The following is a 17641-nucleotide window of genomic DNA, read 5'->3' as shown; positions in this document are numbered from 1 at the left end:
CCTTGCCAGCAACGCCCACATCCCATGAACGAATAATAAAAAAATATATATTACATCAAGGTCCCCCTGTAATCAGAAATCCCAAAATGTGATGTCAAATTCCTCCCTCAAGCAATGCTACTAAAGAACTGGGCAGTCACCCCATTGCTATTTGTGAGAAGTTGAAAACTAGCTGCCACTATCGCCTGCATTTCAAAAGTAGTTTATTGTGTAAAGCACATCAAGATCTTTCAACATGCAAGTATTATTTGTTTATGTTGTGTGGTCTGCATTAAGCAGCTGCAAATTGATAGAAAGAAAGACAGAAAGACTCACCCACCCTTCCTCCCTCCCTCCCTCCCTCCAGACGTCCCAAAGTGCTTTACAGCCAATGAAGTACCTTGCAGTGTAGTCACTGTGGTATTGCAGGCAGCATAAACAGTAATGAGATAATGACCAGATTAATCTGTTTTAGCGATGTTGATTGAGGAATACATATTGGCCAGGACACCGGGGATAACTCCCCTGCTTTGCTTTCAGTAGTGCCATGGGAACCTTTTGCGTCCATCTGAGAGGGCAGACAGGGCCTCGGTTTAACGTCTTATTCGAAAGACGACACCTCCGACATTGCAGCACTCCCTCAGCACTGCACTGGAGTGTCAGCCTGGATTATGTGCTGAAATCTCTGGAGTGGGACTTGAACGCAGTCTTCTGATTCAGAGGCGAGAGTGCCGCCCACTGAGCCATGGCTGACACCCAAGAGGAAGCGCTCTTTACACAGTGATTAATATCTGAATGGTCTTCCAAATAGGATAGTGCAGGCAAAAACTCTGAAGTCATTGAAGAAGCAGTTAAATGCTGCGATGGATTGTAGGTTGCTTTAGAAGGATGGGCTAGATGGGCTAAATGGCCTTCCTTACCAGTGCTGATTTGTGATCCTTTTGAATGCAAGTGGTTGCCTGAGGCAGTTGGCCACATTATCAGAATTTACACCAGCCTGCATAAAACAATTACACTTTTACTGAGAGCCTGGCCCCATTTCTCTGATGTTGTCGTCATCAACAACCGTAGAACAAAGTAGAACATCCTCAGATCTACTCGTCCGCATCGCTCTAGACGCCCTGGATTCTAGTAGTGAGAGATGGGATGACAATAGCCCATCGCTGGGGAGATAGAAGCTTGTCGACCACTGAGGTTGCAGACAATGACAAATAAGACTGAATTTTTTAGGTGATTCCTAGCTTGTCTAGTCATTTCCAGTACCTGTTTGTCCCAGCAAAGATTGGATGTGATACCAAGCCAAGAAGTGGATGAGCAATGCAGGTTTTATCGCCTCTCAAACTGGGCATGTAACGTGCAGACAATGCTAGGCAACAAAAAGTGGCTTTTACATAGCATAACATATGTGTAGTACTTGTGGGGAAACCATGAGTGGCTATAAAACACACTCACCGACGGGATAAACACCCTACTGCTCTGGGTATTTTGGTTTACATCACAGGGTGAATACCAATTTGACATATAAACTCATATTACACCAGATTAAATTACTCAATACAATACAAACAATGCGTCCATTAGTATTCTCACGCTGGAAGTCAATGGAGTGTGAGAGCAGAACAACCTTGGCAAACGTATCACTGCTGGTTTTCAGAAAGTGGTACTGCACGCTAACATATCTGTGCAGCTAGCTCAACCACACAGAGTTTTCAAAATTATGCTCAGTATAGCCATTTATAAATATTTGTCATTCTTAATTGTACTCTTGATCAGTCGGAATCGATTTGAGCAAACTAGATAGAATCAGGGTTGGGCGACGGCTAACGTGAATCGATTCTTGGTGATTCTGCGTAAATTGCCCCAGTGTAAGTAATGAGCAAGCTGCGTACCAGAAATCAAGACTGTATTTCCTGTACATTATGTCATCCTAAACTTGCAGTCCACACCCAATTCCAAAAACAATAGCATCATAATCTATCACTAGGAATAAATATTGCAAAATACAAAAACCCACACAGATGTACAGATCACAAGGAGCAGGGTCACATGTTGCAAACGGCTGAAGGATTTGTAGATAGATCACATGAAAAGATTGATCTGATTGCTCAGACAATGGGCCCTAATCCGTGGTAGAAGTGCATATTTGTAAAATGAATTATCCATTAAATGGCAGCAACGATTCTCACAGTGTGTTTTAAGATAGAATGCAGGACCTCAACTCGATAAAAAGCATCTGCTTGCCAGCGGCACAGTGCTGCAACATGTTGGTGTTCCAATGTGCTGTGTCACAAAGTGGCAGAACACAGATTTGTGCTCATTATCCCCCGATTAGAAAGAGAGCCCTAAGCGGGGACTGAGTGATTCAGGCGCTGTACTGGTAGAGACCTGGGAGCAGGTCACTCGTCCATTGCCTTCACACACTGAATGCTGGGTGGCGTGGCGACAGGGAGGAGGGGAAACAGGAATAATCCTAACACCCAGCTCATCCTCTTCCACACTCTCAGGACTTCGGTGTAGAATGGTTTCAGACACACAGCCAAGTTCTCAGATAACGGCATCTAGGTCCAAAACTTCGTCTACCAGTAGCCAGCTTTGTGATCACTTCACACTACGATACATGCTTAAGTAGACAATAAACAGCAGACATTTCTACTTGCACAAGTTCTAGTGACTTTCTTTAAGGACTTGTGATTTAGATTTTTCAATCTCATCCTTTGAATATCTCTATTTAAATGGACACTTTGGTCATGTCACAGTTCTTGATCTTTTGACCATTTTTCTAGTAAAGGATTTGAAAAAAATTCCTTTAAATATTCTGTTTTAAAATAATTGTGCTTTCCCGTAAATAAAAAAGGGGGTCTGAGCCGGCAGGCAGTTAAGATGCTAATGAGTTAGCCTTGATGTTGTTTCTTCAAAGACTGAATAATAAGCAATTCAGCAGCTTGCCTCCATAAGCATTAAATATCTCACACCCATTATGGTGGAAGTTCTTTGATCTCTTTTTGACGGTGATCAGTCAGGAATAAACTTGTAAACTTGAGGTCATCTAAAACTCGGCTGCCCGTGTCCTAAGCACCAAATCCCATTCACCCATCATTCCTGAGCTCGCTGACCTACATTGGCTCCTGGTTAAGCAGCGCCTCAATTTCAAAATTCTCATCCTTGTTCTCAAATCCCTATCCATGGCCTCACCCCTCCCTATCTCTGTAATGATCTTCACCGCGCGTCAATTACAAGAGAAATGCAGGAAACAGCACGCTGTACATGGCCTTCTTTCACTTCACAAAGGCCTTTGACACTGTCAACCGTGAGGGATTATGGAGTGTCCTCCTCAAATTCGGCTGCCCTCAAAAGCTTGTCACCATCCTCCACCTGCTTCACGACAACATGCAAGCCATGATACTGACCAACGGTTCCACCACAGACCCAATTCACGTACGGACCGGGGTCAAGCAAGGCTGTGTCATCGCACCAACGCTCTTCTCAATCTTCCTTGCTGCAATGCCCCATCTCACCCTCAGTAAGCTCCCTGCTGGAGTGGAGCTAATTTACAGAACAAACAGGAAACTGTTCAACCTCCGTCGCCTCCAGTCCAGATCCAAGGTCATACCATCCTCTGTCGACGAAGTATGCAGACGACACTTGCGTCTGCGCACATTCAGAGGTCAAACTTCAAACCATCGTCAACACCTTCACCGAAGCGTACGAGAGCATGGGCCTTACACTGAACATCTGTAAGACAAAAGGTCCGCTACCAACCTGCCCTCTCCACACAGTACTGCCCCCCGATTATCAAAATCCACGACAAGGCCCTGGACCACTTGGACCACGTTCCATACCTCGGGAGTCTACTGTCAACAAGGGCAGACATTGATGACGAAGTCCAACACTGCCTTCAGTGTGCCAGTACAGACTTCGGTCACCTGAGGAAGAGAGTGTTTGAAGACTAGGACCTCAAACCCAGCACCAAGCTCATGGTCTACAGAGCAGTAGTGATACCCGCCCTGCTGTATGCCTCAGAGACATGGACCATGTACAGCGGGCACCTCAATACACTGGAGAGGTACCACCAACACTGCCTCCGCAAGATCCTGCAAATCCATTGACAGGATAGGCACACCAACATCAGTGTTCTCGCTCAGGCCAACATCCCCAGCATCAAAGCTTTGACCATGCTCTATTAGCTCCGATGGACAGGTCACATCATCTGCAAGCCCGATATGAAACTCCCAAAACAAGCGCTCTACTTGGAGCTCCGACACGGCAAGAGAGCCCCAGGTGGGCAGAGGAAACACTTCAAGGACACCCTCAAAGCCTCCTTGAAAAAGTGCAACATCCCCACCGACACCTGGGAATCCCTGGCCCAAGACCGCACAAAGTGGAGGAGACGCATCCGGGAAGGCACCGAACACCTCGAGTCTCTTCGCCGGGAGCAAGTGGAAGCCAAGCGCAAACAGCAGAAGGAGCGCACATCAACCCAAGCACCCCACCCACCCGCCCCTTCAACCACCGTCTGCCCCACCTGTGACAGAGACTGTAGGTCCCGCATTGGACTCATCAGTCACCTGAGAACTCATTTTTAATGTGGAAGCAAGTCATCCTCGGTTCCGAGGGACTGCCTAAGAAGAAGAAGAATCTCCTCCAGCCCCACAACCCCCCTAGATATCTGTGCTCCTCTAATTCTGGTCTCTTGAGCATCCCCGATTATAATCGCTCAACCATTGGTGGCCGTGCCTTCAGCTGCCTAGGCCCTAAGCTCTGGAATTCCCTCTCTGAACCTCTTCGCCTCTCTACCTCTTTTTCCTCCTTTAAGACGCTCCTTGAAGCCTACCTCTTTGACCAAGCTTTAGGTCACCTTCCCTAATTTCTCCTTATGTGGCTTGGTGTCAAATCTTTTGTCTTATATTACTCCTGTGAAGCTCCTTGAGACGTTTTACTACATTAAAAGCGCTATATAAATAGTTGTTGTTTTGTTGTTGAATAAAGTAGAGGTACCGACACCTAAATGACAGTCTAGCATCTGCAACAGAGAAGCTGGTGGGGCAGGAAAGCCAAGACAAGGCAGGTTCAAACAGTTAGAATGCAGAGAACTTGGTCTGTTTAAATGAAGCAAGGCGATGCAGGGTAGCGTAACAGATTAATTGTTGTTCTGTTACGACGTGGAATGTTATTACCAACTGAATTAAGAGAATCTGACCATAGCCACTGCTCGGCATGTTCAACATACCGTGGAATAAGGCAGCTTAATGTTTCAAACCAAGTCTTGCATTAGATGACTCAGACCACCTTCAGAGGGATTGAAAAATTAGAGTACAGGTCACAAGGAGATTCCATTGTTATGCATCCAGGGCACACTGTCATACAAACAGATATGGGACAGTGTGAGTCCACGCCCACAAACAACAACAACAACTTGCATTTATATAGCATCTTTAATGTGGTAAAACTTCCCAAGGCGTTTCACAGGGAGCGATTACCAAACAAAATTTCACTCCGAGCCACCTAAGGAGAAATTAGGGTAGGTGACCAAAAGCTTAGTCAAGGAGGTAGGTTTTAAGGAGCGTGTTAAAGGAGGAAAGAGAGGTAGCGAGACGGAGAGGTTTAGGGAGGGAATTCCAGAGCTTAGGGCCTAGTCAACAGAAGGCACGGCCACCAATGGTTGAGCGATTATAATCAGGGATCCTCAAGAGGCCAGAATTAGAGGAGTAGCAGCGACGGCAGTGTGGACCTGGGAGGAGCGGCGAGGCAGCAGCGGCGGTATAAAGAGCGCTTTAGGCGCAGGTAGGCCCCACAGCATCAGCAGCAGTGATGGCAGTGCGGACCTGGGAGGAGCGGCGAGGCGGCAGCGGCAGTACCAACTCAGCATCGGCAGAATTTTCAAAGAGTGACGTCAGAAGTCACAAGTGACACCGGCACAAGGGGAGGGAGCTGATTGGTGAGTATCTGGTAAGTGTTTTTCTTAGCTTTCTTAAAGTTTTAAAGTTTATTCCAGCTAGTTTACTAAATTAGAGGTTAATTAGGGGTATGGCAGGGCAGCTCACACCCGTGGAATGCACATCCTGTGCCATGTGGGAAGTCCTGGACATCTCCCGTGGTCTGGACGACCACATGTGCGGGAAGTGACGCCAGCTACAGCAGCTCGAGCACCGGGTTACGGAGCTTGAGCGGCGGCTGCAGTCACTGCTGTGCATCCGCGAGGCTGAGAGCTACGTGGATAACACGTTTTGGGAGGTGGTCACCCCGCAGCTTAAGAGTGTGCAGGCAGAGAGGGAATGGGTAACCACCAGACAGAAGAGGAGGATCAGGCAGGTAGTGCAGGAGACCCCTGAGCCCATCTTGCTCACCAATCAGTATTCGGTGCTGAGTACTGGTGAGGGCGATGGTTCCTCTGGGGAGTGCAGCCAGAGCCAAGTCCACAGCACCATGGAAGGCTCAGCTGCACAGGCAGGGGGGAAGAGGAGAGGGAGAGCAATAGTGATAGGGGATTCAATAGTTAGGGGAGCAGACAGGCGTTTCTGCGGCAGCAGACATGACTCCAATATGGTATGTTGCCTCCCTGGTTCCAGAGTCAAGGATGTCATTGAACGGCTGCAGGGCATTCTGAGGGGGGAGGGTGAACAGCTAGAGGCCGTGGTCCATATAGGTACCAATGACATAGGTAGGAAGAGGGATGAGGTCCTGCAGGCAGAGTTTAGGGAGCTAGGGAAGAGGTTAAAAAGCAGGACCTCAAAGGTAGTAATCTCCGGATTACTACCAGTGCCACATGCTAGTGACTTCAGAAATAGGAAGATAGAGCAGATGAATGCGTGGTTGGAGAGATGGTGTAGGAGGGAGGGCTTTAGATTCCTGAGGAATTGGAACCATTTCTGGGGGAGGTGGGACCTCTACAAGCCAGATGGGTTGCACCTCAATGGGGACGGGACCAATATCCTCACGGTGGGGTTTGCTAGTGTTGTTGGGGAGGGTTTAAACTAGCTTGGCAGGGGGATGGGAACCTAAGTATAGAGTCAATAGGGAGGGAAGAAAAGCTGGAATTGGAAAGCAAAAACATAGAAAGTAAATTGGAAGGATAGAGGAATCAAGGACTAGATAGTAGTCAATAAGGAGGTTTGCCTGTACTAAATGGTATACACTTCAATACAAGGAGTATAGCGAACAAGGCAGATGAGCTGAGGGCACAGGTAGATACTTGGGACTATGATATTATAGCTATTACAGAGACGTGGCTGAAAGAGGGGCAGGTATGGCAGCTCAACATTCCTGGTTAAAGGATTTTCAGACGGGATAGAGAGGGAGGTAAAAAGGGAGGGGGGGTCGCGGTATTGATTAAAGAAACTATTACAGCTGTGAGGAGGGATGATATTTTGGAGGGATCATCAAACGAGGCCATATGGATCGAATTGAAAAACAAGAAAGGGGCAATCACACTGCTGGGAGTGTACTACAGACCCCCAAACAGTGAGAGGGAGATAGAAGAACAAATATGTAGACACATTTCTGAGAAGTGCAAAAACTATAGGGCCGTAATAGTATGGGATTTCAACTACCCCAATATTAACTGGGATAAAATTTGTATGAAGGGTATAGAAGGTGCGGAATTCCTAAAATGCATCCAGGAGAACTTTTTTAGCCAGTATGTAGCAAGCCCAGCAAGGGAGGGGGGCGGTTCTGGACTTAGTTTTAGGGAATGAAGCTGGGCAGGTAGAAGGCGTATCAGTGGGGGAGCATTTTGGTGCTAGTGATCATAATTCAGTTAGATTTAAGGTAGTTATGGAAAAGGACAAGGATAGACCAGGAATAAAAATTCTAAATTGGGGAAAAGCAAATTTTGCTAAGCTCAGAGGGGATTTAGCCATAGTGGACTGGAAACAGCTACTTGAAAGTATATCAGTGTCAGAGCAGTGGGAGGCATTCAAGGACGAGATCCGAAGGGTTCAGACCAAACATGTGCCCTTAAAGAAAAAAGGTGGGACTAACAAATCTAGAGCCCCCTAGACATCTAGAGACATGCAGGGTAGGATAAAGAAAAAAAGGGAGGCATATGACAGATACTGAGGGCTAAATACTCCTGAATCTTTAGAGGAGTACAGAAAGTGCAGGGGTGCAATTAAAAATGATATTAGGAAAGCAAAGAAAGAGCATGAAAAATTCTTGGCAAGTAAAATCAAGGAAAACCCAAAGATGTTTTATAAATATACTAGCTGGAGTACCCGGCGTTGCCGAGGGAACTGAAGAACCCTCTGCCATGTTTATAAAACTGTTTATAAAACTGTTGGGATTGAAGAACTCTTCCTAAGCACCCAGGAGGTGGTTCTTTAACTTTGTTTTTTGTTAATGGGGATCACCAGTAGCCATATACTCCAGGTTTTATAGTTTTGAGTATGTCTCGCCTGGTCAACAGCTTGCCGTGCCTGAGTCTGGTCAGGAGTCTCTGAGGCTCTGGCTTGGGTATGTCTCACCTGGTCAACAGCTTGCCGTGCCTGAGTCTGGTCAGGAGTCTCTGACTCCCCCCTCCCTCTCCGTCCCCCTCCCTCCCTCACCCTCTCCCCTCCCTCCCTTCCTCTCCCTCCACCTCTCTCTCCCTCCCTCTCACTCCCCCCTTCACTCTCTCCCTCCCTCCCCCCTCCCTCCCCTTCACTTTCTCCCTCCCTCCCCCTCTCTCTCCCTCCCCGTGCTCCTTCCCTCCCTCCCTCTCCCACCCCCTCACTCTTTCCCTCCCTCCCCCTCTCTGCCTCCCTCCCCCTCTCTCTCCCTCCCCCTCTCTCTCCCTGCCCCTCTCTCTCTCCCCCTCTCTCTCTCTCCCCTCTCCCCCTCCCTCCCCGCTCTCTGTCCCTCCCTCTCCTCTCCCTCCCTCCCCTCTCCCTCTCTCTCCCTCTCCCCCTCTCCTCTCCCTCCCCATCTCTCTCCCTCCCCCTGTCTCTCCCTCCTTTCCTCTCTCTCCCTCCCTCCCCTCTCCCTCTCTCTCCTTCCCTCCCCTCTCCTCTCCCTCCCTCCCCCTCTCCTCTCCCTCCCCCTGTCTCTCCCTCCCTCCCCCTCTCTCTCTCCCTCTCCTTGTCTCCCCCTCTCTCTCCCTCCCTCCCCTGCCTAACAATCTATCTCTTCCAATTGTGCCTTCAGTGTCCTTGCCCGCTGTACTCTGTCCTTGCTGCCCATCCCTGCCCCGGTCGAGAGAAGTGCCAGATGAAAGCAAGTTGCTGCCGAGGAGGAGGGTAGTATTGGCATCGAGCAGGTTGATGGGCCACTGCAGGGCAGAACGAAATAGATGGAGACCGGAACCGTTCACAGTAACTCCAAGGAAAACCCAAAGATGTTTTATAAATATATTAAGTATTAAGAGTAAGAGGATAACTAAAGAAAGGGTAGGGCCTATTAGAGATCATGAGGGTAATCTGTGTGTGGAGGCGGGAGACGTCGGTAGGGTTCTTAATGAATACTTTGCATCTGGTTTCACAAAGGAGAGGGACGAAGCAGACATTGCTATCGCGGGGGGGGGGAGGAGTGTGAAATATTAGATGAAATAAACATAGTGAGAGAGGAAGTATTAAGGGGTTTAGCAGCTTTAAAAGTGGATAAATCCCCAGGCCCAGATGAAATGTACCCCAGGCTGTTAAGCGAAGCAAAAGAGGAAATAGCAGAGGCCCTGACCATCATTTTTCAATCCTCTCTGGCTTCAGGTGTGGTGCCGGAGGACTGGAGGACTGCTAATGTGGTACCCTTGATTAAAAAGGGAGAAAAGGATAGACCGAGTAATTACAGGCCAGTCAGCCTAACCTCGGTGGTGGGAAAATTATTGGAAAGAATTCTGAAGGACAGGATAAATCTTCATTTAGAAAGACACGGATTAATCAAGGATAGTCAGCACGGATTTGTTAAGGGAAAGTCGTGTCTGACAAACTTGATTGAATTTTTTGAGGAGGTAACAAGGCGGGTAGATGAGGGTGGTGCGTTTGATGTAGTGTATGTGGACTTTAGCAAGGCTTTCGATAAGGTTAAGAACATAAGAACATAAGAAATAGGAGCAGGAGTAGGCCATTCGGCCCTTCGAGCCTGCTCTGCCATTCAATGAGATCATGGCTGATCTTCTGCCTCAACTCCATTCACCGGCCCTATTGCCATATCCCTTGATGCCCTTACTAGTCAGAAATCTCTCGACTTCTGTTTTGAATATACCCAATGACTGAGCATCCACAGCCCTCTGGGGTAGAGAATTCCAAAGATTCTCCATCCTATGTGTGAAGAAATGTCTTCTCATCTCAGTCCTGAATGGCCTACCCTTTATCTTGAGGCTGTGGCCCCTGGTTCTAGACTCCCCAGCCAAGGGAAACATTCTCCCAGCATCCAGCCTATCGAGCCCTGTAATAATTTTGTATGCTTCAATGAGATCCCCTCTCATTCTTCTGAATTCAAGAGAATACAGGCCTAGTTTACTCACTCTCTTCTCATGTGACAGTCCTGCCATCCCAGGAATCAATCTCGTGAACCTTCGTTGCACTCCCTCTATGGCAAATATATCCTTCCTTAGGTAAGGCGACCAAAATTGTACACAGCACTCCAGGTGTGGTCTCACCAAGGCCCTATATAATTGGAGTAAGACTTCTTTACTTCTGTACTCAAATCCTCTTGTAATGAAGGCCAGCATACCATTTGCCTTCCTAATGGCTTGCTGCACCTGCACATTCACTTTCAGTGACTCATGTACAAGGACACCCAGGTCCCTTTGAGCATCTGCATTCCCCAATCTTTCACCATTTAGGAAATACTCTGCCTTTCTGTTTTTTCTACCAAAGTGGATAACTTCACATTTATCCACATTATATTCCATCTGCCATGTTCTCGTCCACTCACTGAGCCTGTCGAGATCCCTTTGAAGCCTCTTCACATCCTCTTCGCAACTGACACTGCCACCTAGCTTTGTATCATCAGCAAATTTGGAAATGTTACATTTAGTCCCCTCATCCAAATCATTGATATAGATTGTGAATAGCTGGGGCCCAAGCATGGATCCTTGCGGTACCCCACTAATCACAGCCTGCCATTCTGAAAAAGACTCGTTTATCCCTACTCTTTGTTTTCTGTCTGTTAACCAATTCTCAATCCATGCTAGTATATTACCCCCAAGTCCATGTGCCCTAATTTTGTTCACCAACCTCTTGTGTGGGACCTTATTAAAGGCCTTTTGAAAATCCAGATACACCACATCTACCGGTTCCCCTTTGTCTTCTCTAGTAGTTACATCCACAATGAACTCCAATAGGTTTGACAAACAGGATTTCCCTTTCATAAATCCATGTTGACTCTGCCCAATCTTACTATTAGTTTCTAAGTGCCCAGTTATTGCATCCTTTATAATAGATTCCAGCATTTTCCCAACTACTGATGTGAGGCTAATAGGTCTGTAGTTCCCCGTTTTCTCTCTCCATACTTTCTTAAATAGCGGGGTTACATTTGCTATCCTCCAATCTGCAGGAACCATTCCAGAATCTATAGAATTTTGGAAGATGACAACCAATGCGTCCACTATCCCAATGGCCACCTCTTTGAAAACCCTAGGATGTAGGTCATCCGGTCGTTGGGATTTATCGACTTTTAGTCCCATTAATTTTGCTATTACTGTTTTTTTACTAATAATAATTTCTTTAAGTTCCTCATTCTCGTCACACCCTTGGTTTTCTCATTGGGAGGTTTTTTGTGTCTTCCTCCGTGAAGACAGAAACAAAGGGCAGGATTTTCATTCAGGAGTTGGGTTGGAGGCAGGAGTACAACTTTCGGGGTTGTAGTCCCGCCTCCATCGAGATGCGGCCAATCCACGCGATTTTAACTTGATTGACCTTGTTGATCCCGCCCAACAGGCTCAGCAGGCCAATTAAGGGCCACCCGGCAACAGGTGATGTCACAGACTGAAATTTCATCTGTCAAGAGGTTTTGACAGATGAAATATCAGTGTTTGAAAGCTGTTTGAAGCTGTCAAACACTGACAGTCTTACTTCTAACATGAGTCCTTCTCCACAGACTCAGTTATAAACCTCTCCTGCACAGAAAGCTGAAGGCTATCACTTTTGACAGTTCGCAGCCATTCTGCTTTCTGTGCCGGTGAGATGAGAGACTCCCAAGACCTAAAGGAAGGAAGGCTGAAAAGGTAAGAAAAGGTATGTAAAACTTCTTTAATCACTTTAGACACACCAAACACACTTACCTTTGCACTCATGCACACATCACTCACCTGAACACCGACATCTCGACCCTTCTAAGTCCTTCAACCCGACGGCCCGACTCCTCTAACTTGGCGTGGTTTGGAGCCGTCGGGAATCCCACACTTCAACCTTAAAATTAGGGATTAAGCTAAAAACTGCTTGTTAACTACCTGTTTACAGGCAGTTAATTGGCACTAATCCCTTCCCGCCTCGGGTAGGCGGGGCCCAGTGCGGGGCGGGTACCCGCCTCCTTTGAAACTGTCATGGAGGCGGGTTTGGGTGTGGGATGGAGTCGGGACCCCTGATTTTGGGATTTTAACCCCCCACAAGCCTCCAATCCTGACTCCACGGCCCAATGAAAATCCTGCCCAAAGTATTTATTTAATTTCTCTGCCATTTGCTCATTCCCCATTATAAATTCTCCCATCTCTGACTGTAAAGGACCTACATTTACCTTCACCAGTCTTTTCCTTTTCACATACCTATAGAAGCTTTTACAATCCGTTTTTATATTTTGCACTAGTTTGTGCTCATATTCCATTTTCCCTTTCTTTATCAATTTCTTGGTCCCCCTTTGCTGATTTCTAAAAGGATCACAATCTGCAGGCTGACCGCTTTTTCTGGCAACTTTATAAGCTTCCTCCTGTGACTTAATACTAGCTTTAATTTCTTTTGTTAGCCATGGTTGGATCCCTTTTCCTTTTGGGTTTTTATGCCCTAGAGGAATATATGTTTGTTGTAAATTATGCATTATTTCCTTGAATGTTAGCCATTGTATGTCCACCTTCATACCTTTTAGTGTAGTCTCCCAATCTACCATGGCCAACTTGTCCCTCATACCCTTGTAGTTTCCTCTGTTTAGATTGAAGACCTTAGTTTCAGATTGGACTACATCACTCTCAAACTTAATGTAAACTTCAATCATATTATGGTCACTTGTCCCGAAAGGCCCCTTTACCACAAGATTATTGATTAGCCCTTTCTCATTACACTCAATTCCACATGGCAGACTGGTCATGAAGTTAAAAGCCCATGGGATCCAGGGCAAAGTGTCAAGTTGGATTCAAAACTGGCTCGGAGACAGGAAGCAGAGGGTAATGGTTGATGGGTGTTTTTGTGACTGGAAGGCTGTTTCCAGTGGGGTTCCGCAGGGCTCAGTACTAGGTCCCTTGCTTTTTGTGGTATATATCAATGATCTAGACTTGAATATAGGGGGTATGATTAAGAAGTTTGCAGATGATACTAAATTCGGCTGTGTTGTTGATACTGAAGAAGGAAGCTGTAGACTGCAGGAAGATATCAATAAATTGGTCAGGTGGGCAGAACAGTGGCAAATGGAATTCAATCCGGAGAAGTGTGAGGTAATGCATTTGGGGAAGGCTAACAAGGAAAGGGAATACACATTAAATGGTCGGACACCGAGTAGTGTAGAGGAATAAAGGGACCTTGGAGTGCATGTCCACAGATCCCTGAAGGTAGCAGGCCAAGTAGATAAGATGGTTAAGAAGGCATACGGAATGCTTGCCTTTATTAGCCGTGGCATAGACTACAAGAGCAGGGGGGTTATGCTTCAACTGTACAAAACACTAGTTAGGTCTCAGCTACAGTACTGCATGCAGTTCTGGTCACCACATTACAGGAAAGATGTGATTGTACTAGAGAGGGTAGAGGAGATTTACAAGGATGTTGCCGTGAGTAGAGAATCTTAGATGAGGAAAGACTGGATAGGCTGGGTCTGTTTTCCTTGGAACAGAGGTGGCTGAGGGGAGACCTTATTGAGGTGTAGAAAATTATGAGGGGCATAGATAAAGTGGATAGAAAGGACCTATTTCCCTTAGCAGAGGGGTCAAAAACCAGGGGGCACAGATTTAAAGTAATTGGTGGAAGGTTTAGAGGGGATTTGAGGGGAAATTTCTTCACCCAGAGGGTGGTGGGGGTCTGGAACTCACTACCTGAAAGGGTGGTAGAGGCAGGAACCCTAACCACATTTAAAAAGTACTTGGATGTGCACTTGGGATGCTGTAACCTGCAGGGCTACGGACCAAGAGCTGGGAAGTAGGATTAGGCTGGATAGCTCTTTGTTGGCCGGCGCAGACACGATGGACCGAACTGGCCTCCTTCTGTGCTGTAATTTTCTATGATTCTAGGAGTGCAGGTATCTCGGGGGGTTGTGGGGCTGAAGGAGATTATAGAGAAAGGAAGGGTCGAGGCCATGGAGGGATTTGAAAACAAGGATGACAATTTTGAAATCGAGGCGCTGCTTAACCGGGAGCCAATGTAGGTCAGTGAGCACAGGGGTGATGGGCGAACGGGACTTGGTGTGAGTTAGGACATGGGCAGCCGAGTTTTGGATGACCTCAAGTTTACGTAGGGTAGAATGTGGGAGGCCAGCCAGGAGTGCGTTGGAATAGTCAAGACTAGAGGTAACAAAGGCATGGATGAGGATTTCAGCAGCGGCTGAGCTGAGGCAAGGGCGGAGACGGGTGATGTTACAGAGGTGGAAATAGGCGGTCTTTGTTATGCTGCGGATATGTGGTCAGAAACTCATTTCAGGGTCGAATATGACACCAAGATTGTGAACAGTGTGGTTCAGCCTCAGACAGATGCTAGGGAGCGGGATGGAGTCAGTGGCTAGGGAACGGAGTTTGTGACGGGGACCGAAAACAATGGCTTCGGTTTTCCCAATATTTAATTGGAGAAAACTTTTGCTTGTCCAGAACTGTATGTCGGACAAGCCGTCTGACAATTTAGACACTGTGGAGGGGTCGAGAGATGAGGTGGTGAGGTAGAGCTGCGTGTCGTCAGCGTACATGTGGAAAATGACAGCGTGTTTTCAGATGATGTCGCCAAGGGGCAACATGACTCTAATTCAGCCCCAACTGGGTAATAATTATACTAGCCATTCCTGAAGCTATAAATGAAATTATAATAAGTAACCAACAGTTCTCCTCACCCATGGCATTGTTCGGAGGACATGCTGCTTTATAACAGATGTGGCGCTATCTACAAGGTGTGATGGGAAAGTGTTACAGGAAGTAAGTATGATTTTAAATATATTACAGGTACTTGCATTTATATAGCACTTTATCACATCGAAGGGTCTTAAAATGCTTCCGTCCAACAATATTAACAACCAGTTAATCTGTTTTGGGTGTTATAGAACGTCAAAGAAGACAGACATCACACAACATAGAACCAGGGAGTGTCTGTATCTAAATACATGACTTTTTAAAAAATTCATTCACGGGATGTGGGCGTCGCTGGCAAGGCCAGCATTATTGCTCATCCCTAGTTGCCCTTGAGAAGGTGGTGGTGAGCCGCTTTCTTGAACCGCTGCAGTCCGTGTGGTGAAGGTGCTGTTAGGGAGGGAGTTCCAGGATTTTGACCCAGCGATGATGAAGGAATGGTGATATACTTCCAAATCAGGATGTATGTGATTTGGAGGTGGTGGTGTTCCCATGCGCCTGGTGCCCTTGTCCTTCTAGGTGGTAGAGGTCGCGGGTTTGGGAGGTGCTGCCGAAGAAGCCTGGGTGAGTTGCTCTAGTGCATGGCTGCTGATTGCAATATTCTGGTCAATGCGTTCCAGCATTAATAGGCAAGCGCTGTGTACACAGGAATGTGTATTTCATAATAATTAATCACTCAGGACCTTCCTGGCCCCTGTCTCTCAGCCACTCACTGGACAAACTTGCAGCTATTGAGGGAAGCCAATTACAACCTTTAAAGCAGGAATCTAGGTAAATGTGTAACGATATTTTCCAAGCCTTCGGGCTATGCTGTGTTTATTTTAAACAATACAGATACTGGTATAGTGTGGGACAACCTGTCCGGGCACAAAAGCCATGGCTACCAAACAATCCCTGACGTCTATGGAAACGACCTTCAGCTTTGCCACACCCACTAGGCTGCTCCAAGCTTAATGTTCTTTCGGAACAACCTTTCGACTCCAGTTACAGATTTTTACTGCTTATCTGCACATGCTTAAAAAGTGAAAACCGGAAGCGGGGTTAATGGAACCTTTCAACCTCTGACATCAGCTGGAGTATCACATCCTTTGAGAAGCAATCAAACATCCTCTCTACACCCGTAAAACTCTGACATCGACTTCCCATCCAGGCCAGAGCTTGATTACCAGCACGGTTAGGATCATTTAGGTTAATGCTTTTTTAAAAAAAAACTTACCCACTAATTTTACAAAGATATTTAAAATCAAGAGAATTTATAAAAATAATTGCAAAGTCGGAATGGAACAAACTAACGGTCTTTGTACACTTACGTTTAATTGTGCCAAATTTCAACAGAGCCCCAAAATCGAGTATCTTGTGGCAGCGCCAATGTCTGTGTGAAAGCTTCAATGAATATGTGAGAAATGTAATAATGTAATATCCTCGGCTTGAATCCATTGGGAGTAATCCTGTTTGCATTTTGTTTCCTCTCCCCTTACACTGAAGGAATTTTAATATTTTGGTTGTATGTAAATGACCACTTACATTGTCATTAATGGTCTGAAGCCATTTCCTCTACTATTCTCTCTGTACCTGCCCACAGATCACATTCAATAAGGCGTTGTTTCATGCTGCATTTTATTTCCTTCTGTAATTCAACCGCAGAAAGCTTCACAACAGTTGGCACACAACCGCTTCCAGACTAAGTGGGGTGCATATGACAACACAAGATCTTTGTATTTGGTGCATTAAAATTAATCCTTTCCCCAAGTCAGAAGGCTGAGGCTTCAGCTCTCACACCAGAGACTTGAGCACAAAAATCTAGGCTGACACTCCAGTGCAGTGCTGAAGGAGTGCTGCACTGTCGGAGGTGCCATCTTGCAGATGAGATGTTAGAAACATAGAAGATAGGAGCAGGAGTAGGCCATTCGGCCCCTCGAGCCTGCTCCACCATACAATGCAATCATGGCTGATCATCCAAATTCAGTACCTTGTCGCTGCGTTCTCCCCATATCCCTTGATCCCCTTAGCCTTAAGAAATATATCTAACTCCTTCTTGAATACATTTAATGAATTGGCCTCAACTGCCTTCTGTGGTAGAGAATTCCACAGGTTCACCACTCTCTGGGTGAAGAAATTCCTCCTCATCTCAGTCCTAAATGGCCTACCCCTTGTCCTTAGACTGTGACCCCTGGTTCTGGACTCCCCCGCCATCGGGAACATCCTTCCTGCATCTAGTCTGTCTAGTCCTGTTAGAATTTTATAAGTTTCAATGAGATCCCCTCTCATTCTTATAAACTCTATCGAATATAAGCCTAATCGACCCAATCTCTCTTCATACGTCATTCCTGCCATCCCAGGTATCAGTCTGGTGAATGTTGGCTGCACTCCCTCCATGGCAAGAACATCCTTCCTCAGATAAAGTGACCAAAACTGCACACAATACTCAAGGTGTGGTCTCGCCAAGGCCCTGTACAACTGCAGCAAGACATCTTTGCTCCTGTATTTGAATCCTCTCGCTATGAA

General features: G+C 46.5%; 1 protein-coding gene across 1 annotated transcript in view; it reads right to left on the bottom strand.

The window, feature by feature from the left end:
* nhsl3 (NHS like 3) overlaps positions 1-17641 on the bottom strand; it is a 309388-nt gene that overhangs the window by 241149 nt on the left and 50598 nt on the right. The window lies entirely within an intron of this gene.

The sequence above is a fragment of the Somniosus microcephalus genome, chromosome 20, assembly GCF_052327205.1.
Source record: "Somniosus microcephalus isolate GS21.2 chromosome 20, FLI_Smic_1.0, whole genome shotgun sequence".
Lineage (NCBI taxonomy): Eukaryota > Metazoa > Chordata > Chondrichthyes > Squaliformes > Somniosidae > Somniosus > Somniosus microcephalus.
Note: the sequence above shows the minus strand (reverse complement) of the source record. Positions and strands in the feature narration are given on the sequence as shown.